General features: G+C 44.5%; 1 protein-coding gene and 1 long non-coding RNA gene across 2 annotated transcripts in view; both read left to right on the top strand.

Moving 5' to 3' along the window:
- Positions 1 to 23,106, top strand: part of CRYL1 (crystallin lambda 1) — a 155,669-nt gene that overhangs the window by 99,738 nt on the left and 32,825 nt on the right. The window lies entirely within an intron of this gene.
- Positions 11,814 to 13,803, top strand: LOC130680166 (uncharacterized). Its single transcript, XR_008993221.1, has 2 exons — positions 11,814 to 12,914; positions 13,714 to 13,803. It is a non-coding gene; the product is annotated as an uncharacterized LOC130680166 (long non-coding RNA).

The raw sequence follows: 23,106 nt of genomic DNA on the forward strand, positions 1-23,106 counted from the left end.
TTCCGTTAACAGCTGTTGTGTTACCCACTGCAGAAATCTGATGAGGGACTCTTTCAGCTGATTTTTATTATAGGCCAAATGTCAGCTTTCAGTGAACAAACACACAAACTAGTAAATAAACACGTGTACTGTTTTTTTTTCATGGATTCTTTTGTTTTGTTCTTTTTATTAAGGTATCATTGATATACACTCTCACAAAGGTTTCACAAGGGAAACAATGTGGTTATTACATTCACCCATATTATCGAGTCCCCGCAATACCCCATTATAGTCACTGTCCATCAGCACAGCAACATCCCACAGTGTCACTGTTAGTCTTCTCTGAGCTATACTGTCTTTCCCGTGATCCACCCCCACACCATGTGTACCAATCATGATACCCCTTAATCCCCTTCTCCCTCCATATCCACCCTTTCTCCCCCACCCCTCCCCTTTGGTAACTGCTAGTCCCTTCTTGGAGTCTGAGTCTGCTGCTGTTTTGTTCCTTCAGTTTTGCCTCATTGTTATACTCCACAAATGAGGGAAATCATTTGGTACTTGTCTTTCTCTGCCTGGCTTATTTCACTGAGCATAACACCCACTAGCTCCATTCATGTTGTTGCAGTGGTAGGATTTGTTTCTTTCTTATGGCTGAATAGTATTCCAGTGTGTATATCTTCTTTATCCATTCATCTACTGATGGACACTTAGGTGGCTTCCATATCTTGGCTATTGTAAATAGTGCTGTGATAAACATAGGGGTGCACATGTCTTTCTGAATCTGAGAAGTTGTTTTCTTTGGGTAAATTCCTAGGAGTGGAATTCCCAAGTCAAATGGTATTTCTACTTTTAGTTTTTTGAGGAACCTCCATATTGATTTCCACAATGGTTGAACTAGCTTACATTCCCACCAGCAGTGTAGGAGGTTCCCCTTTTTTCACATTCTCACCAGCATTTGTTGTTCCTATTCTTTTCTCTGTTGGCCATCCTAACTGGTGTGAGGTGATATCTCATTGTGGTTTTAATTTGAATTTCCCTGATAATTAGTGATGTGGAGCATCTTTTCATGTGCCTGTTGGCCATCTGAATTTCTTCTTTGGAGAATTGTCTGTTCATATCCTCTGCCCATTTTTTAATAGGGCTGTTTGTTTTTTGAGTGCTGAGGTGTGTGAGTTCTTTATATATTTTGGATGTTAACCCCTTGCCGGATATATCATTTACAAATATATTCTCCCATACTATGGGATGCCTTTTTGTTCTACTGATGGTGTCCTTTGAGATGAAGCTTTTTAGCTTGATGTAGTCCCATTTGTTCATTTTTTATTTTGTTTCCCTTGTCCAAGGAGATGCGTTCAGGAAAAAGTTGGTCATATTTATATTCAAGAGATTTTTGCCTATGTTTTCTTCTAAGAGTTTTATCATTTCATGACTTACATTCAGGTTTATGATCCATTTTGAGTTTACTTTTGTATATGGAGTTAGACAATAATCCAGTTTCATTCTCTTGGATATAGCTGTCCAGTTTTGCCAATACCACTTGTAGAGGCTGCTATTTCTCCATTGTATGTCCATAGCTCCTTTGTCATATATTCATTGACCATATATGCTTGGGTTTATATCTGGGCTCTCTTGTCTGTTCCATTGGTCTATGGGTCTGTTCTTGTGCCAGTACCAAATTGTCTTGATTACTGTGGCTTTGTAATAGAGCTTGAAGTCAGGGAGCATAATTCCCCCCTCCCCACTTTATTCTTCCTTCTCAGGATTACTTTGGCTATTTGGGGTCTTTTGTGGTTCCATATGAATTTTAGAACTATTTACTCTAGTTTGTTGAAGAATGCTGTTGGTATTTTGATAGGGATCGCATTGAATCTGTAGATTGCTTTAGAAAGGATGGCCATTTTGACAATATTAATTCTTCCTATCCATGAGCACAGGATGTGTTTCCATTTATTGGTATCTTCTTTAATTTCTCTCATGAGTGTCTTGTAGTTTTCAGAGTATAGGTCTTTCATTTCCTCGATTAGGTTTATTCCTAGGTGTTTTATTCTTTTTGATGCAATTGTGAATGGAATTGTTTTCCTGATTTCTCTTTCTGCTAGTTCATCATTAGTATATAGGAATGCAACAGATTTCTGTGTATTAATTTTTTATCCTGCAACTTTGCTGAATTCACATATTAGATCTTTTAGTTCTGAAATGGTTTGTTTAAGGTTTTTTATGTACAATATCATGTCATCTGCAAACAGGTACAGTTTAACTTCTTCCTTGCCAATCTGGATGCCTTTTATTTCTTTGTGTTGTCTGATTGCCATGCTAGGACCTCCGGAGCTATGTTGAATAAATGTGGGGAGAGTGGGCATCCTTGTCTTGTTTCTGCTCTTAATGGAAAAACTTTCAGCTTCTTGCTGTTAAGTATGATGTTGGCTGTGGGTTTGTCATATATGGCTTTTATTATGTTGAGGAATTTGCCCTCTATACCATTTTGTTGAGAGTTTTTATCAAGCATGGATGTTGAATTTTGTCGAATGTTTTTTCAGCTTGTATGGAGATGATCATGTGGTTTTTTTTCTTCTTTTTGTTGATGTAGTGGATGATGTTGATGGATTTCGAATGTTGTACCATCCTTGCATCCCTGGAATAAATCCTACTTGATCATGATGGATGGTCTTTTTTATGTATTTTTGAATTCAATTTACTAATATTTTGTTGAGTAATTTTGCGTATATGTTCATCAAGGATATGGGTCTGTAATTTTTTTTTTGTGGTGTCTTTGCCTGGTTTTGGTATTAGAGTGATGCTGGCTTCATAGCATGAGTTTGGGAGTACTTTTAACTCTTCTACATTTTGGAAAACTTTGAGGGGGATGGGTATTAGGTCTTCATTAAATGTTTGATTAAATTTAGCAGTGAAACCATCTGGTACAGGAGTTTTGTTCTTGGCTATTTTTGATTACCAATTCAGTTTCATTGCTAGTAATTGGTCTGTTCAGATTTTCTGTTTCTTCCTGGGTCAGCCTTGGAAGGTTGTATTTTTCTAGAAAGTTGCCCATTTCTTCTAGGTTATCCAGTTTGTTGGCATATAATTTTTCATAGTATTCTCTAATAATTCTTTGTATTTCTGTGGTGTCTGTAGTGATTCTTCCTTTGTCATTTCTGATTCTGTTTATGTGTGTAGACTCTCTTTTTTTCTTGATAAGTCTGGCTGGGGGTTTATGTATTTTGTTTATTTTCTTGAAGAACCAGCTCCTGCTTTCATTAATTCTTTCTGTTGTTTTATTTTTCTCAATTTTATTTATTTATGCTCTGATCTTTATTATGTCCCTCCTTCTACTGACTTTGTGCCTCATTTGTTCTTCTTTTTCTATTTTCATTAATTGTGATTTTAGACTGTTCATATGGGATTTTTCTTCTTTCCTGAGGTAGGTATGTATTGCAGTATACTTCCCTCTTATCATGGCCTTTGCTGCATCCTGCAGATTTTGTGTTGTTGAATCATTGTTTTCATTTGTCTCTATATATTGCTTGATCTCTGTTTTTATTTGGTCATTGATGTATTGATGATTTAGAAGCATGTTATGAAGCCTCTATGTTTTTCTGGGCTTTTTTGTTTTCTTTGTGTGATATATTGCTAGTTTCATACCTTTGGTCCAAGAAGGTGGTTGGTACAATTTCAGTCTTTTTAAATTTACTGAGGTTCTTTTTGTGGCCTAGTATATGATCTATTCTTGAAAATGTTCCATGTGCAGTTGAGAAGAATTTGTATCCTTCTGCTTTTGGGTGGAATATTCTTAGATGTCTGTTAGGTCTACCTGTTCTAATGTGTTGTTCATTGCCTCTGTCTTCTTACTTATTTTCTGTCTGGTTGATCTGTCCTTTGGAGTGAGTGGTGTACTGAAGTCTCCTAAAATGAATGCATTGCATTCTATTTTCCCATGTAATTCTGTTAGTATTTGTTTCACATATGTAGATGCTCCTATGTTGTGTGTATAGATATTTATAATGGTTATATCCTCTTGTTGGACTTACCCCTTTATCATTATATAATGTCCTTCTTTGTCTCTTGTGACTTTCTTTGTTTTGAAGTCTATTTTGTCTGATACAAGTACTGCAACTCCTGCTTTTTTCTCCATATTATTTGCATGAAATATCTTTTCCCATCCCTTCACTTTTAGTCTGTATATGTTTTTGGATTTGAAATGAGTCTCTTGTAGATAGCATTATAGATGGGTCTTGTTTTTTTTATCCATTCAATGACTCTATGTCTTTTGATTGATGCATTTAAACCATTTACATTTAGGGTGATTATTGATAGGTATGTAGTTATTGCCTTTGCAGGCTTTAGATTCGTGGTTACCAAAGGTTCAAGGGTAACTTCTTTGCTATCTAATAGTCTGATTTAACTCACTTAATATGCCAGTGCAAAGACAGTATAAAGGTTCTTTTTTCCCCTCCTTTTTCTTCCTCTTCCATTCTTTATATATTAGGTGTCATAGTCTGTACTCTTTTTCTACCCCTTGATTGACTTTGGGGGTAATTGATTTGATTTTGCATCTGCTTAGTAATTAATTGTTCTACTTTCTTTGCTGTGGTTTTATTTCCCCTTGTGGGGAAGTTTTCAGTAGTTACCTCCTCAAGACATTTTCTGTCCATTTTTCTCTCTTGTCTTCTTCTTGTACTCCTATAATGCAAATACTGTTCTGTTTAATTGATCACACAGTTCTCTAAATATTCTTTCATTCCTAGAAAACCTTTTTTCTCTCTTTGCCTCAGCTTCTTTGTATTCCTGTTTTCTAGTTTCTATTCCATTTACCGTCTCTTCTATTACATCTAATCTGCTTTTACATCCCTCCGTTGTATGTTTCATTTCAGGTATGAAATCTCTTAATGATTGAATCGCCATCCTAAATTCGTTACTGAGTTCTTGAATATTTTTCTGTACCTCCATGAGCATGTTTATGATTTTTATTTTGAACCCTCTTTCAGGAAGACTTTGAGTTCAGTTTCACTTGGGCCTTTTCTCTGGTGTTTGTGATATTTTGGTTTGAACCAGCTTCTTTTGATGTTTCATATTTGTATGTGATGCCCTCTAGTCCCCAGAAGCTCTAGTCTCTGGAACTGCTCAGCCCCTGGAGTGAAGTCGGGGGTTGAAGGGGAGTAGCGCTGGTGCCTGGAGGGAGGAAAGTGCTGTTTCCTGCTTCCCAGCTGCAGTGCCTTTCTCCACTGTCAGAACCAGTGAGCTGAGCCCACAGGTGTAAGTGTCTATGCTTTGTGTCTGTATCTGCTGTAGGCGGGGCATCCCTCTGGCTTGTCTGACGCCCGGGCAGGGACTGCTGGTTTGCAAGCCAGTGCTGGCAAGCCAGGAGGAAGGCTTAGCCAGCTGTGTATCACAGTGGGGGGCTTCAGAGCTGTGTAGCCAGTCAGGGGCATGGAGTACCTGAAGCTCCTGAATGTTTCCAACCTGCTGGGCAGAGTGCACCCAGCCAACCTTGTCCACTTATCCCTTCTCCTGCACAGCAAGCTCCATGCAAACCCCACCCCTTCAGCAGCCCTCTTGTTGCTAGGAAGCCTGTCCCGTCCAGCGGGACCTAGTTATTTGTGGGGACGAGGGGGATCCGACCTGAAAGAAAATGGGGGCGAGAGAAGAGCGAAGGCAAGACAGTATTCTGATCAAGCCCTCAAATTTTATTGTAAGACGGGGGTAGATATACACCAGTGTTCAGGGGCAGAGTGGGCCATAGGATACTTGTAAGCAGGGGATTGGCTGCATAGCAGGGATGGCGCAGCGAGTTACATTCTGATTGGTATATGATAATGGGGAAGGAGGGGGAGAAGAGTATCTCTTGGCGCGCGCGGGCTTTCTTGTTGGCGCGCGCGGGCTCGCAGCTAATCTCCAGGAAGTGAAGCAGGAACCTCATGAACTGTGGCCATCTTGTTGTCTTTGTGTGGCTCCCAACATCTCCTCCCTTTCTATTTATTTCAGAAAGGTGGGCCTTAATCGAGTGAGGGAATAGAGGCTTGGCTCCTCCAGCAGGGTAACATTTCGCAAATGCTCTCGGTATCTTTTAGGGAGGAGAGGCAGAGCTGAAAGCCAAATTGATCTTAATATATCAAGGCTTTATGTACATATGGATACTAACCTCTATGCAAGCCAGGCGTATTCTCAGGGAGGACCAGAGAGGTTCTAGGAAGAACCCTCCCTTGCGGTACTTTGTCTCGCACTCATCTCGATGCCCATACCCTCATAGTTAGGGGTATGTCTGGTTCTGGCTGACCAGCATATGGGCTACATTAAGTACGGTGCCAGAATCGATGGTACCATGGTTGAGGCGCCTGTAAAGTTGAGAACCGGAGACCGGGAGCATTGGTTGGTTCGGTGTAAGACTCTTCATCACAGGCTGTAAGTCTGTGATAATGAACAGCAACCGCTGGCTTGACGAGCTGGTCAACCTGCTCTCGAATAAAAACTGTCAGTTTTCTTAAGGCCCAAGGGCCAAGAGACACTAAAAGGAAGAATCTTGCCAAGGGTCCAAGGATGGTGGGGATCAGAGTAGTTAACCAAGGGGTGGCAGAGGTCTAGTTTTTATACCAGGCCTCATCCTTTTCTCTTTGTTTTTGCCTGGCTTCTAGGTTTTTCTTAACTTTATCAATGCTATCTTGCACTAACCTTGTTTTGTCTTTATAGAAGCAACATTCTTCTTTAAGAGCAGCGCAGAGGCCTCCTTCTTTCAGGAAAAGGAGGTCTAACCCTCGGCGATTTTGGAGCACTACCTCAGAGAGAGAGACAACAGATTCTTTCAGGCTGTCTAAACCTTCTTGCAGATTTTGTATGTCTTTATCAATAGCCTGACTAAGAGCATAATATTGTTGTTTAGAAGTAATTATGGAGGCAATGCCTGTTCCAGCCCCAGCTGCTCTTAATCTTAATATCACAGATAAGGTAATGGCGGTTACTGGCTCACGCTTAGTGCGAGTAGAGCCCGAGTAATATGGAAGGAGGTCTTCGGTGGGATGTATGGAAATCTTGGGCATGAGCATGACTAAAACACAATATTCATTGTTAGATATTAGCAAGCGCGGGTTAACAGAGGGCGTTATGCCAAAGGAGCAAGCAAAATAAGTACCGTTGGGCGCGACAAGGAATTCATAGGACAGCGGGGGTGAGAAGGAGCTGTTACAAATGGGTATTAGCTGAGGGGGTAGACGCAAGACGGGGCTATGTATACAGAGGCCTATTCCCGAAAGCTGCGTCAATGTGAGACCCGGAGAGGTCTCTGAAAAACGGGAGGGGTCTGACCAGCGAGTCTTGCTGGAGTCATTGGTAAGTATGAGGTCTGCTGAGGTGTTTACTAAAACTGCTATCCCTTCGTAAAACGGGGGAACGGGGGAGAAACATAACCAGCACTCGCTATATCCAGTGGAGTTAAGGGATTCTGCAGTCACATTAGCCAGGCCTTTAAGGATTTCGCCTGTAGAGGGTAAAACTGGGGGGAGCAAGGCCTGGAAAACAGTACTAGTAGACAGGGGAGAAGGGTTAGAAGGTCTTGGGTCTCTTGCCTTAGGGGCAATAGGGCCAAGGACAACGTGCTTGTTGGCGTTTGGAATGGATCGAATTAATTTGATTTTAAAAGTGAGCCCAGGGTCCTTTCCTGAAACATAAAGCCTTAGCCCCCATTCATGTCCCCTGAGCTATCTATCAATAGGGGCCCTTTTTCCCTTGTCAGTAAAGGCAATGGAGAGCGGTGTACATCGCCCCCTTGTGGATTGGGTGCTTTGACATTCTGGGGTAACAGTTGAGTTAGGCTTGGGATTCCAAGCCCTACTTACAGTTATATAATCCCAGGTGGAGCTAGGCTTCCAACTAGCATCTCCTGTAGTCTCACACCCCCAGGAGTCACAGAAATAGGAGTCTCTATATCCACATTTATAGTTAAGGGCTCGATCTCTATGAGCTCCCGGGCAAACATAAAATTCTGTTTCTCTGAGGTAGGTTCTCCTAGGGGTGTTGTTACACCCAGGAGAGGTGGTAGATTGTCCCTCAGGGTAGGTCTCAGGGGAGGTGGAAAAAGGAAAGTAAATGTCTGGGGTCCCCCAGGCTGCAGAAGCTCCAGCGGCCAAGTCACAGAGGTCAGGGGCAAGAACAGGCCATGGGGGGGAACTTGCTAAGGTAGAAGAACTGAAAACGACGTCTCCTGCTTCACTGGTGACTGTCCAGGTGAAATTGAAAATCTGATGGGTCCAAACGGGGCGAAAGGTCATGACGAGGGTCAATAGTGTAGAAATCTTCATTTTTGCCTCTTGAAAATAAACAGAAAGGGAAGGCTTCTCAGGGGTTAATATGCCCTGGACTGGAATTATTATTGTTTTTGCCTCTATTTGTGTCTAGGAGTTTAATGAGCCTATCTGGGAGCCATCGGGCATTTTGTGCCTTAGCATCATATATACAAGCATGTCCTTTCCCCCATATGAGCACAGGGTCAGGCCCGTGCCATGTGTTGGTCATCGGATCTCTCCACATAGCCTGTGCATAATTATCTGCCGTGGAGGGATGCCAAAGGCGATCAGCAGCGGTTTTACCCGCGGAGTCATAAGTAAGGAAATTAAGAACAAACAGTGCATGATTTAGGAGTGTCTTTGCATTACCTGTTTTCGGATAGAGTACTTCTCCCCCCGACTGAAGTTTGAATAACATGTTTTTAAGGGTTAAGTGGGCTCTTTCAACAATGCTTTGGCTTTGGGGATTATAGGGAATTCCTGTTATGTGCTTAATACCTAACTGCGCACAGAACTGTTTAAAGCTAGAGCTGGCGTATCCAGGCCCATTGTCAGTTTTTAAGATTTTAGGTGGTGGTAGATATGCCAGGCATGAGAGAACATGGGTAATAACATTTTTAGTTGCCTCTCCCGTTTGCAAGGATGCACATAGGAAACCACTACATGTGTCAATAGACACATGGATATATTTTAATTTACCAAAGGGAGGGTAATGAGTGACATCCATTTGCCATATCTCTCCTGGAACCAACCCCCGGGGGTTGATTCCGTTATGAGGCTCTGGGAGGAGAGTTAGACATCTTTGACATTGCCGAACTATTTGGCGGGCCTGTTCTCGGGTGATTGAAAATTTGAGTCTAAGAGTATGAGCATTGAGATGATGTAGTTCATGAGCCCGTTGGGCTGCAGCCAAGGGTGAGTCTGACGTGACAGAGGCTACTAATTGAGTCGCCAGATCAACTCTGTCATTGCCTTTGGCAAGCGGCCCTGGAAGGCCAGTGTGAGCGCGTATGTGCCCGATGAAAAAAGGGGCATCGCGGTTTAGAATTAATTTTTGCAATTTTGCGAATAGGGGGGAAGCATTTGTAGAGGGACGTATGTAAGGCACTGTCTCTAATAGGGGAACCGAGGTTGCTACATAGGCACTGTCAGTGTAAAGGTTAAAGGGGGCATCTATTAAAAGCTCAAAAACTTTGATTATTGCAGTTAGTTCAACAAGTTGTGCAGAAGAGAGGTCTGTCTGTATTCGGGTAACTTGCCTATTAATACTGAAAGCGGCTATACCGGAGGAGGACCCATCAGAGAACACCATTACGGCCCCAGCAATTGGCGTGGTTTTAGTCTTCTTGGGAAAGACAACCGGGGTCTTTTGAAGGAACTGGACTAATCTGTCTGCAGGGTAATGATTGTCTATTGTCCCCTGGAAGGAGGTGCAGCTAATTGCCCAATCATCATCATGTTGAATAAGCCATTGTAATTGAGATGTATTGTATGGGAGGGTTATAACTTCAGGGTCTCTCCCAAACAACTTGAGAGCTGCCTCTCGGCCTAAACGTAAAAGGGCAGCAACTAATTGAGGATAGGTAGCTAAGACTCTAGGGGGGGAGGCTGGCAAATGAACCCAAAATAGTGGATGGTTTTGCTAAAGGACTCCTGTAGGGGAGAAGGGGGTAGGGAAAATGAGCAGCCACAAACTTAGATGTGGAGAGAAGTAGCTAATGGTCTGTTCAGAAATAGCCCGCTCTACAATGGTTAATGCCCTTTGTGCTTCTGATGAAAGCGAGCGGGGGGAGGAAGGATCAGGGTCTCCACGTAGGACATCAAACAAGGGCTTTAACTCTCCGGTGGTCAGCTTTAAATAAGGCCTGAGCCAGTTGATGTCTCTTAGCAGACGCTGAAAATCATTAAGAGTGTTTAAGGAGCTTCTCTTTAACTGAATTTTTTGAGTGAGGATTTTATTAGAAAATAATTCAAAGCCTAAAAAAAGTTGGGGGGGGTGGACCTGGACTTTTTCTGGGGAAATTTGTAGTCCTCGATCTCGGAGGGCAGTGACTAGCTGTTGACTGGCCGCATAGAGCTGTTGCTGGTCAGGACCGGCAAGAAGAATATCATCTATATAATGGATAATATACAAAGTGGGGAAGAGCAACCTAAAGGGGTCTATAGTCTGGGCTACAAACTTTTGGCAAAGAGTGGGGCTGTTGGCCATTCCTTGTGGGAGAACTCTCCACTGAAACCGGGGAGAAGGCCTTACACAATTGGTAATGGGTATACTAAAGGCAAAACGTTTGCAATCATCAGGATGCAAAGGTATGGAGAAAAAGCAATCTTTTAGATCAATTACTAATTTGACATACCCTTTAGGGATGGCTATTGGAGAGGGAATTCCCGGTTGTAATGCGCCCATAGAGACCATAGTCTTATTAACCGCCCTGAGGTCTTGTAGGAGCCTCCACTTGCCTGATTTCTTTTGGATTACAAAGATTGGGGTGTTCCAAGGGGATGTAGAAGGTTCAATATGTCCAGCAGCCAGCTGTTCCTGCACTAACTCTATGGCTGCATTTAATTTTGTAGTGGTAAGGGGCCATTGATCGATCCAGACAGGAACATCACTTTTCCAAGTAATCTTGTCTGCCTGGAGTGCAGGAGGAGCAACGGCCCTTACGAAAAATGTTTTTCAAACCCTAAACCTGAGCGGTCTATCTTAGGCGTGGCCAGTATCGGGTTGGGATCTCCCTGTTTTAGTTTGCCCAACCCCTGACCAGGGAGGTAACCCTGTGAAAGCATCTGCTGTGTTACAACTTCATTAGGGCTACACATGATGACCTTCATTTGAGAAAGGATATCTCTTCCCCAAAGATTTACCGGCAACCCAGGAACTACGAAGGGTTGAATGAATCCGGTATTTCCTTCTTCATCTTCCCAGTTTAATAACTGTGAGCTCTGTAAGGTGTTTCTTGACTGCCCAATTCCTTGTAGATGGGTCAAGGAAGCGTGTAAGGGCCAGCTGGAGGGCCATGAAGCCTGAGATATGACCGTAGAGTCGGCCCCCGAATCTAAAATTCCTTCAAATACTTTTCCTTGGATTTTAAGTTTAAGAGTGGGGCGTTCTTTAGTAATAGCTTGGATCCAATATAAGTCTGAAGAACCTGGGGTAGAGGAGCCTCGCTGCTTATGAATAGCAGGGTGAGATGTACTTAAAGGGAGGGGGAGCGCCTGCGCAAGGCGCTGACCTTTCATAATGCTGACAGGGCACTGGGGGGCACTAGCAAGAATTTTTATTTCTCCAGTATAGTCATTGTCAACTAAGGAAGGGTGGACAATAAGGCCGTTTATTGTGGTGGAAGCTCGCCCTAAAATTAGAAAATAAGTATCTTTGGGAGGTGGGCCATAAATTCCTGTGGAAATAATTGTAATTCCCTCTTCAGGCGTTAATATTGTTGAGGAGGAGGCACAGAGGTCAAGTCCTGCACTCCCGGGTGTGGCCCGATAGAGGGCGGGAGTGCTACAGCTAGGCTGTTCCCCGAGGCCGGCTGAAATGGAATTGGCTGGGGGGCCCGGGGCTGGCCCCTCAGCCCGTTTCCCTGAAAAGGGGGGGTGAAAGGATTTGTGGTACTGTAAAAAGGATTTGTTGGATTGTTACGGCACTCTTTGGCCCAGTGCCGCCCCTTATGGCAGCGAGGGCAAATACCGGGGACTGACCCAACTCTAGGAGGAGGAGCTGTGGTAGGGCATTGGCGAGCGAAATGGCCTGGCTGTCTACATTTAAAGCAGTTACGCATAGGCGGTGCGCCCCTGGGGAAGGAAGGAGGATAAGAAGCCGGGGGAGTTTGAACAGCGGCACCTACAGCTAAAAGGGCTTGGACTTTGGATGTAAAAGGATCGACATCTCTACACATTCTCAGCATTTCATCAAGAGTTTTGTCTCGAGTCTTACCGCGGAGGACGGCTCGACATGCCGAATTGGCGTTTTCATAGGCTAGCTGTTTTACAATCTTATCATTGGCAGCCGCGGAACCAAGGGTCCTTTCGGCGGCCTCTAACAGTCTGCTAACAAATTCGCTATAGTCTTCTTGCGAGCTTTGAGTGATCTTAGTTAGAGGAGTGTTAGCAGTCCTGGAAGCAGGGAGTGATATCCAAGCGCCCAAAGCGGCATCTTTCACTTGAGATAAAAGACCAAGGGGAAGGCGCTGCTGCCTGGTTTCAGAGATATATCTGCCCTGTCCCGTAAGCTTATCAAAAGTCTAGGACGCTGTTGGGGAATGAGGGTCTTTTACATTGGCAGCAGCGATGGTCTGACAGCGGTCAGCAAAATCTGCCTTCCAAGTTAAAAACTGACCACGGGTAAGCACAGCCTGGACTATACGCAGCCATTCACCTGGGAGTAAATGTCCTCCTCGAGACAGCGAATCAAGAACAGAAAGGGTAAAAGGGGCATTGGGGCCATAAGCTTTAACGGCCGCGTTCAGCTCTTTTAAGCTTTTGAAATGGATTTTGTGAAATTCTCTAGGGCCATCAGCAGGCTCGGCCGGCTCTGGCTCAGCCTGCTCCTCTCCCTCACTTTCTATTTCCTGAGCAGCAGGGGCGTCTTCGCCGTCGCTTTCAAGATCGCCCTCTTCCGGACTATGTGTTGTGGAGGTGGGGCCAGAGCGGGCGGAGGCCCGGGTAAGAACAGGAAAGAGCAGTTTTTTAGGTTGTTTTTTAGGTTTTGTGGCTGTAAGCGGTTTCTTAGAGAGGCCCCTTTGCGAATATAATGCGGGACGAACTGGTTGGGAGACAACTAATTTTTGGAGATGGCAAGTTATTCTTTGTTCTACTATCTGTGCTATTAGGTCTTTAGTGCTGGTAGGGGGGCTAACAGGACCGGGAGCCGGAGGGGGTAGCGGAGGGGCCGACGGGGGCAAAAAGGCCGGGGCGCAAACATTGGGAGGCTGAATAGAGGGAGTGTAAGAGGCTCTTTTCAAAACTGGGGGTGTGTAAGAAGGGGGGTTAAGCGACGGGGCGGCAAGGGGCCAATCTGGGTTGTGATACTTGGCCGCTTCGTCTTCTAGTTCAGCCGCGTCTCCCGGATCTAAAGGCTCGCCATTTTGGCTCTTAGTCACGACTGGAAAAACCTTTTGTGTATCGACAAAGTCCGAATCTCGAGGGAGAGGCGGATAAATGCAACATTTGGGAGGGGTATCATGGAGGGCACCGAGCAAAGATGGTGTCGGGCTAGGGGAGGGGGATTTAGCTGATTTTGGGGCAGGGGGATCACTCGAAAGAGACGATTTTGAGGCCGCCCGAGATAGGGGGCGGAGGCAATATTCTGCCACTGACAAGAGTTGACGTTTATCAGGGTCAGTATTTTCAACAATATCTCTGATAAGACCCCAATAGGAAAATACTGAAACAGGAACAGAGTCAGGGCCGTTTTTGATAAGATAATCATTTAAATCTCTACCTACTTTCTGCCATTTTTTAGGATGAATTTCGGGGCCATTAATGATAAACCACGGACAGACTTCATCAACAAAAATAAAAAACTTTACCAAGTCTTTCTTTTTAACTCGAACTCCTCTCTCCCTAAGTGAACTTTTTAGGTCTCTTATGAAGACCGCTTCTTTACTTAATTTAGTTCCCATTTTCTTGTAAGGCGGCCGGTACTCACCAGGGACGACGACCTCCGTGAGCGGCGAAAGGCGTCTCCTATTGTTTCATCAAGAAGGGGTCTGGCCAGACGATATCTTACTCGGGGGTCCGCCTGCGAAGGATCCGCGCCTCGAGCCCCACGTTGGGCGCCACTTGTCCCGTCCAGCGGGACCTAGTTATTTGTGGGGACGAGGGGGATCCGACCTGAAAGAAAATGGGGGCGAGAGAAGAGCGAAGGCAAGACAGTATTCTGATCAAGCCCTCAAATTTTATTGTAAGACGGGGGTAGATATACACCAGTGTTCAGGGGCAGAGTGGGCCATAGGATACTTGTAAGCAGGGGATTGGCTGCATAGCAGGGATGGCGCAGCGAGTTACATTCTGATTGGTATATGATAATGGGGAAGGAGGGGGAGAAGAGTATCTCTTGGCGCGCGCGGGCTTTCTTGTTGGCGCGCGCGGGCTCGCAGCTAATCTCCAGGAAGTGAAGCAGGAACCTCATGAACTGTGGCCATCTTGTTGTCTTTGTGTGGCTCCCAACAGAAGCCTCTCAGAGCTCCCACCTTTCCTTTGTCCCAGAGCAACCAGATGTGGATCCCTGTCCTCCACAAATGGCTGGAATCTCAGTCTCTCCAAGTGTTCCGCCTCTCTTAGCTTTTCAACCCCACTAATCTCCAGAGTACCATTCAATGTAGGTTTGTGCTCCCAAAGCAGATCTCCAGGGATGGGTGTTCAGCAGTCCTAGGCTTGCACCTCTTCCTGCTCCATTTCTCTTCCTCTTGCCCATGAGCTGGGGTGGGGGAAGGGGTTGGGCTCTGCCAGATCAGGGCTTTGGTACGTTACCCTGTTTGGTGAGGTTGGCTCTGTTTTCCAGGTATATGCAGTCTGGTACAGCCTTCTTTCCTGTTGCTCTTTTAGGATTAGTTGTATTAGCTTTGGGGAGAATTTCTCTCTTTCACCGCTCATGCCGCCATCTTGAATCCTCTCATCACATGTGTACATTTATATGAGTATAAATGCAAAAACACTTACTGTCTTTTCTAAATGGGAAATAAAATACCAGGATAGCTGTTAAATGGAGCCATGCCTGAGCACCTCTTTTTCACGGCCTGGTAATGCAGATCATTGAGGTAGTGATCCATACCTCCCCTTGACTCTGATACTTCTCAGTAAACTTCATGCTTTGGGGGTAGGGAGGACTCATATTTAAGGACCTAGGAGTGATAAGACATGCCTCTTTATACACTGTTTGGCAAGGAGTACACTGCCTGGTGGCTTTCCAAATGTTGAGTAGAATAAAAAGGGGCAGTCATAGTACCCTCAATAATTCATGTATGACCCCATGAATGTACACTCAAACTGCCACAGACCAGAGTTACACTAGAAATTGGAGCTAGATTACCATAAGTGTTTGTATTAAGCAACTACTGACTCATAGGAAAGATCAACTAAAGACCATTAAAGAAAAAGTAACTTGATTCCATTTTTTAAAATAAAGCAGACTTAAAATGAAATGAGTATTTGTTATTTAGATAAAATTATAAATCTCTTTTTAAAAAAGAGTAAGACTTTGGTTCTCTTATGTGACATGGATAAGGAAGAGAGAGTGGATAAGAAAGGAATCCAGAAGAGGTGAACACAAAATCTGATTATCAAAGCAAAGCAGAATAAAACAAGTACATTTTTAAAGATAATCATTTGTATTTTTTAAAGTAATAAAAATAATTTGAATTTCTTCTAAAAAGTTATAAAATTCTACTTAAAGTAAGCCCAGCTAAACTTGAAAACCTCTATTATTAGTTAAATTTTTTTTTTTTTTACTTGCAAACCTCCTGTTCCAGCAACTAGAGAAAGTATATTGCTTTAAAATGAGAAAAACTGCCTTGTAGCATACTTCCAAACTTTTTAAAGCTGTGTTGTACTTTTGCAACTGTAGGCATAAATTGCTTCACATTTTGTTTTTGCTCTGGACAAAACAAGTCAAGATACAGATATCTACAGACTTGACGATGCTATTACTGTTGAAAATACCATGACATTATTTTATAGTCAAACAAAAAGGACATGATTACAAGTAAAACTAGTTTTATGATACTATTTGACAAATCTGAGTTTTCAAAAAAATTAGAATGTTTTCGTGAAGCAGTGGTTGTCATCTGGCATATTGAATGCAAATTGTTGTTTTATTCACAGCAATAACAAAGCGTTTTGGCTAAAATTGTCTAGTTAAATTATTCTCAACAAGAGGAGTGCATTTTAATTTGTATGTTTTTTCTTTCCCAAACCTCACAAATGGTCTGCTGCTGTTTTGAGAACTGCTGCATTATTAACAAAGAGGTTGCTGATGGAAATACGTTTCACACAAATCAAATATAGAGATTAGAAAGTTATATAAAAATAACATATGTAGTCCTTTAAAATTCCAGTTGTCAGCTGGAATTTAAAGATATTCCTTACTGATAATAAATGGTCTTAAAGACTGATGTGATTGTCCTTCACACGAACTTACTTATTTCCCAATTTTCTTCTTAAAAATTCATTCCTTATGCCTTAAAGAATCTTTCTCCAATTTTGTGTTCCATGTTATTCCCAGCACTTTGTTAAATAAGAAACTTTGCATTTAAAATCTCATTCTTCCTCATGAGAAATGCCTATTAGAGGTGCAGTGAAACTATATGCTGATTGCAGGCTTAAATGAAATAGTTTTAATTGTATTATTTTTTTCATGTCAAGCATTTTAACCTAATTCTAAATAAATGATTTCATAAACCAAAAACTGTTTGGAATGAGGATGGGAATAGACATGTTAGGGAGGAAGGAATGCGGCTCAGTGTCGCAGGGAAGTCAGATATAGTGAGACAAGAGAACAAAGTCAAGACAGCAGTCAGTTTTGATGCGCTCTGTTAAGTAACAGAGAGGGCCTGTCTGAAGTGAGACAGGCCCCGCCTGACGCTCACTCTGAGGCTTCTTTTATGTGGTGGCAGGGCAGAGGGGTCCTTGATTGACCGCTCTTAGCTCTTTAGATTTGTTCTGATTGGTGAAATGAGGACAGGTGCTGTGCTGTGCCTGTGCTTCTGATGTTTTTTAGTTGGGGAGACCCTGGACATTTCCTGAGTCACTCTTGGACCCTGTGCCTTTGTCTGATAACTCTCCAAGTCATTTGTGTCTCTGGTTCTATCTGATCAACTTCCTAAGTCATTTTTGTGGGGCCCTGTGTCCTTTTCATCCTGCTCATTTCTGTCTTTCTGCCTCACAGACACATGATGAGGACAGCACGTGATGCAGGTGTGTCCTCAGTTTCTGTGTGCCCTGGGCTGCTCAGGGGCCCCTCTGCTGACAGCAGAGCTCAACCCTGGTGACCTTGACACCTAATTCCAGGGAAGTGACACTCCTAAATGCAGTCAACACTGGTTTTTACTTGGGAAAAGTCTCTTCATTGGGTATAATTTGTTCTAGATTATTGTAGAACTCTGTTTAGGATTTGTAATATGCTTTGAAGAAAACTTAATTTTGATTTTTAAGGAAAGAAATGATTAGGAATAAGGGCAAAGTACAGTTCATTGCCTATGATATTTATTGAAAACTTGTACTCCTTCCCTTTCCTTTCCTTAACATACCCTATTTCTTCTAAAGCAAGAAGATTTGTCTCTTTTTTTGTAATTATGATGTCTACCTCTTAAGAAGTCTAGACATAGTGGCCTATTAATCTGATTTTTAAGATTGTGCTCTTCAAAGAAACATCGAGGAGAAACTAGTGGTGATGATTGGATGGATTGAAACAAGATATTTAATTAGTGTTAACAGACAGACTTTATAATAAAGATCACGTCCCTCTTCACCTTGAGAATGAATTCCATTCTGCCATGACTGCAATAGGACTTTAGCTCATCTTTCTTATCTTGCCTCATACTTCCTCTCTAAAATTAGCTGGTAGGACTTCTTTGCATGTGTAGCTACCAGAGGAAGGGGTATTCCTGGCCTGGGGCGAATGAACCAGTTGAAATCAGTCAAGGAAGGGCAGGCTGGGAGAAACCCTTTTATTGCTCTCAGTGAGGCCCAGCTAGGTGGGTGGCACACTGTCTCCTTTCTTCCCCGTCCCGCTGCAAAAGACCACCTGGTACTCTCCTCTCTGCAGCCACGGCTTGCGCTCAGTTCCCTGCCTGCCCTTCCTGCCCTTTCCTGGAGGAACCCTGCAGGAAAGGTCCCCATTAACTGACAAGTGCCAGACCAATTATGTACTGGGAATGGAGGGGAGGAGAAACAGCCTTCCTCTCTGCAGCCCTTGCCCTGGAGGCTGCAGGATACACACTTACTGATATGTAAATAGCTAAGGCCAGGCAAGGGAGATTCTGGGAAATCTGTGCTTTACTCCACAGCATGTAAAATACCTTAAGTACTCAAGTTTTCTAATCTAGTTTTCTTTCTTTCTGGAAAGCACATTGAAGATGGCTTCTAGGTATTTGCATTAGCAAATGTAGATTTTCTAGCTTAAAAATTCAATTTTCTATCTAAAATGCCTGAATTGAGTTTAAAAAGTCAGTAAAATGAAATTTCATTTTGCAATGAAAATAATTTGTTTTGGAAAATGCATATCATTGCAGAGCAAGTGGGTAAACTCAGATGTGAGTTCTGATCCAGCACTTTCTTTACCTTGGAATTATCCAGTAGACTGATTTTCTGTGGCTGGGCTCTGTTTCTAAAACAGTCATAATGTGTTGAATGTTGCCACGGGTACCTTTTGCTGATAATGAAACACTGAAGTTTATAAATGACTTACTTTTAAAAATATAAGTAAGTTAGAATTAAAAGACATTCCTATAATACCATCTGTGGGTAAAATTGCAGTATTTCCAGAATCTCTTGCCTGGCTTTAGTGCATTTCCATATCAATAAATGTTTCCAAGGGGTGGAGTTTTTGGTTCTGCTACTGCAGCTGGGTTGTGAGAGATGCGGGACAACTGCTTGTAAGCAATAAACGGGTTTCTTAAACTTTACTTCTCCCTTTGACCGATTTTAGTTTCACAGGTATTTTGCCCTGGGCTTTTCTCCCAGAGTTACACCTGGCAGTAGTCGGCAGGACCTCTGAACCTGAAATCTGTCTACATGGGTGGGATGCCCCTAGAGATGTGGAGAGATGCCTGGAACCCTCCCTGTGGATAGTGGGGAGGCCCCAGTGGCTGCAGCAATAGAGGGTGCAGCTTCACCTGGGAGCTCCCTGTCTGATGAGGAGTTGTTCATGGTAGGAATGAGAAATCTGGTGCTCCATACAGCTCTCGCATCTCTCTTTGGGTCCCTAATGACTACTCCTGCCCCCCACATAGGGCAACCCATAAGTGAGGCTACTCACACTCTGGGGGGGATTAAAACAATAAGAGCACAGAGGGAAGTACGGGCTACGACTGAAAGGAGAGGTGCAAGGGGCCCCATGAAGGTCTCAAGGACCCAGATGTGTGGGTTGATTTGCTAAAGGCTGGGGTAGTGAAAGAAGAACTTGATGGGCAGGCCAATAGGATCTTGTTAGAACTGTGGCACCAATTAAAGCCAGAGCAGCAGTTCCAACTACTGAGGCCCAGGACACGGAAACTGGAGGCAAATCCCTATGTCTGGCCTGTGTCCCTGCAAGACTTCCTGGGCACAGTACTCAGGATTCACCTGGGCCCTCACTCCTGTATGAGGATGATTGGGCATCGTGGTTCAACTAAGAGGGTGGGCCAAGGTTCCCACCTTGGGAGACATTGTGGGGACCAGAGGCCACAGGTAGAATTAGCAATTCATTGGTCCCCTGTGAATGTACAACATGTCCTGGCGCTGATGGACACAGGAGCTGAGTGTTCTCTGGTTCATGGCAACCCTGAGCATTTTCCCGGGACCCCTGCTGTGACAGATGGCCATGGGGGTAAGGCAGTGAGAGTGAAGAAGGCCCAAATCCCCTTGGGGATAGGGCGTTTAATCCCAAAGAAGTACACCGTGTACATTTCTCCCATCCCTGAATATATTTTGGGGGTGGATATCCTGCAGGGCCTGTGGTTAGAGACCACTGCAGGTGAGTTCAGACTGAGGGTACGTGTGGTAAAGGAAGTTCTGAGGGGACATACTAAGCACCCACCTGTAGCTCTGCCTGTACCTCAGTGGGTGACAAATACTAAGCAGTATAAATTGCCTGGGGGCCACAAGGAAATTGGAGAAACTCTATAGGAGCTGGAGAAGGTGGGCATCATAAAGCCCACTCATAGTCCTTTTAATTCCCCAGTGTGGCCAGTGAAAAAGCCAGTCGGCTCTTGGCATATGACCATGGACTACAGGGAATTGAATAAAGCCACACCCCCTTTGCATGCTGCTGTCCCCTCTATAGTGGCCCTTACAGACACTCTTAAGTCATGAACTGGGGACATATCATTATGTGTGGACCTTGCTAATGCCTTCTTCTCTATTGACATAGCACAGGAAAGTCAGGAAAGGTTTGCCTTCATGTGGGAAGGCCAGCAGTGGACATTCACTGTCCTTCCACAGGGATACCTCCACAGCCCCACCATCTGTCATGGACTTGTAGCCCAGGACTTGGCCACATGGAAGAAACCACAAACAGTGTGGCTGTATCACTACATTGATGGTGTTATGCTCATGTCTGATTCTCTTGCAGATTTAGAAGGGACAGTTCCTAGACTGCTGCAACATCTACAGGAGGAAGGATGGGCTGTGAACAGCACCAAGGTTCAGGGACCTGGTTTGTCTGTAAAATTCTTGGAGGTTGTCTGGTTGGGTAAAACTAGTCCTGAAGCAGTCATAGAAAAGGTCCAGGCTGTCCCCACCCCTACCACTGTGGCAGTATTACAAGAGTTTTTTGGCCACTGGAGAGTGCTTATCCCGCAGTTGGCACAAATTCTGAAGCCCTTATGGTATGGATGGTTATGGACGGGGTCTTTGGCAGCAGCTTGAGTAGACACACCAACCTGTTGAATTCTGGCCACAACTATGGAAAGGAGCAGAGGTCCGGTACACCCTGATAGAGAAGGAGCTGGCTTCTTTGTACCATGTCTTGCTGGCTACGGAGCACATCATTGGAACAGCTCTGACCAAGGTAATTACCCCATATCCCATCTTGGGGTGGGTGCAAGACTTGGACCCAGAGGCCACAGAGTGGCGTGCCACAGATGCCTACACTGGCCAATGGGGCACACATTTACAGCAGCATAGCACCCTCCCTCCCAGCCCCTTAAGTGGAGAACTCCAGCACTTATTGGGGCTAATGACCTCTACCAGTGGAAAGCAGGAAGAACTTGCTTTTGAGCCATTGGTAGCTGAGAGTCCTTATGAGGAGGAAAAAGCCCCTATACCTGAAGATGCTTGGTACACAGACGGCTCCAGTTGTGGGCAGCCCCCTAAGTGAAGGATTGTGGCATTCCATCCTAAGACTCAGACAATGTGGATGGAGGATGGAGAGGGGACGAGCAGCCAGTGGGCTGAGTTGCAGGCAGTGTGGCTCATGATCACCCAGGAGCCCACCCCAGAAATTGTCTGCACTGACAGCTGGGCTGTCTATCAGGGCTTAACCCTGTGGCTACCGACATGGTACCACACCAGCTGGATGGTTGGTCAGTGGCCCCTTTGGTGGCAAGAGTTGTGGCAAGACCTCTGGTCAGACTAAGACTGTTACCATATATCATGTGACTGGCCATTTGCCTTTGGCCTCCCCAGGGAATGATGAAGGAGACACATTGGCCCAGGTGCGCTGGCTAGAAGGAAAGCCTGCCTCCAATGTGTCCCAGTGGCTACATCAGTGTTTGTTACATGTGGGACAAAAGACAATGTGGGCTTTAGCTCATCGGTGGGGCTCGCCACTGACCTTTGAAGAAGTCAGCAGAGCCTGGAAGGAGTGCCTTGTGTGCTCTAAGAGGGACTTACACCCTGTCCCACAGCAACATGGGACAATAGTAAGGGGGCCAGTACCCCTTGTCAGGTGGCAGATAGACTATACTGGGCCTCTGCCCATATCAGAAGGATATCGGTATGCCATGACTTGTATGGACATGGCTACTGGACTATTGGTTGCTTTTCCTGCACATTGTGCAGCTCAGCAAACCACCAAGATGGGTCTGGAGCGTCTCTTTGCAGCCTATGGCCTGCCGCAGGTGACTGAGAGCGATCAAGGCACCCACTTTACTGGACGTGTGTTACAAGGATGGGTGCAGCAATTAGGAATAAAGTGGAAGTTTCATGACCCATATAACCCTACTGGGGCAGGAATGATAGAGAGGAACAATGGTTTGTTGAAATCTGGCCTGAAGTCGGACACCAAAAGTCCATGGGCTGGTCAGTCAGTTCACTTATGGACAGTGCTACAGTGTTTGAATGAGAAGCCCCAAAAAGGAACCTTGAGCCCTGTGGATATGCTGGCACACATTGCTACCTCTCCTGTACAACTGTATATGCAAACCAAAGAGGAGTTACTGAAGCCAGGATATGGCCATCAGAGCAACATCCTGCTGCCAGCCCCTACTGCATTCAAATCTGGAAACACTGTTGAGTGGACGTGGCCCTGGACATTTAAATACATGTATCAGTAGAGGCTGTCCCTTCTGGCACCTTGGGGGAAAGGCCTGGAAACTGGCCTCCTGTGTATTCCTGTAGTAACAGCAGAGTGACCCCCAAAGACCATGGTAGTGTACCCAAAACGTCTGGGAGGTAAGAGCATCTTACAGGGAAAGTTTGTTTTATCTTAATGGCCAGTGCATGTACCTCCTGTAGCCCTATATGTTGATCCATCTGTAACCCCCACTGGGAGGGGGTGAAAGTCTGGTATACTAGACCAGGATGAGATCCCACTCCTGCCACTGTCCTGTCACAGGGCCACTTTCTTGCATGCATCCTACCTGTTGGACAAGATTTGCCTGTGCTAGTGTCATTAAAACATGTATCTTATCACCCTTAAGGTTATTTCCTCCTACAGTCCCTGTGGCCTAGATGTGCCCCCTGGCTGCAGCTGTCGTGTGATGATTGCTCTGAACTCCCTGCCTGTTCAGCTACTGCCTGCCTGTGGACTCGGGGAGCTATGGCCTTAATCTGCACAGGACTGTGAACCTAGCTCAATCCTCCAACTTGGGGATTATGATTTTGTGCTGTTAGTCTGATTACAGTGCTCCAGTTTTCTCGCACAGGGGCTGTTGCGGAAGATGGGGAACGAGTAGATTGTGAGGCGAGATTTCTGGAGGGGTGGGCTGTGGGCAAA

Source organism: Manis pentadactyla, chromosome 2 (genome assembly GCF_030020395.1).
Source record: "Manis pentadactyla isolate mManPen7 chromosome 2, mManPen7.hap1, whole genome shotgun sequence".
NCBI lineage: Eukaryota > Metazoa > Chordata > Mammalia > Pholidota > Manidae > Manis > Manis pentadactyla.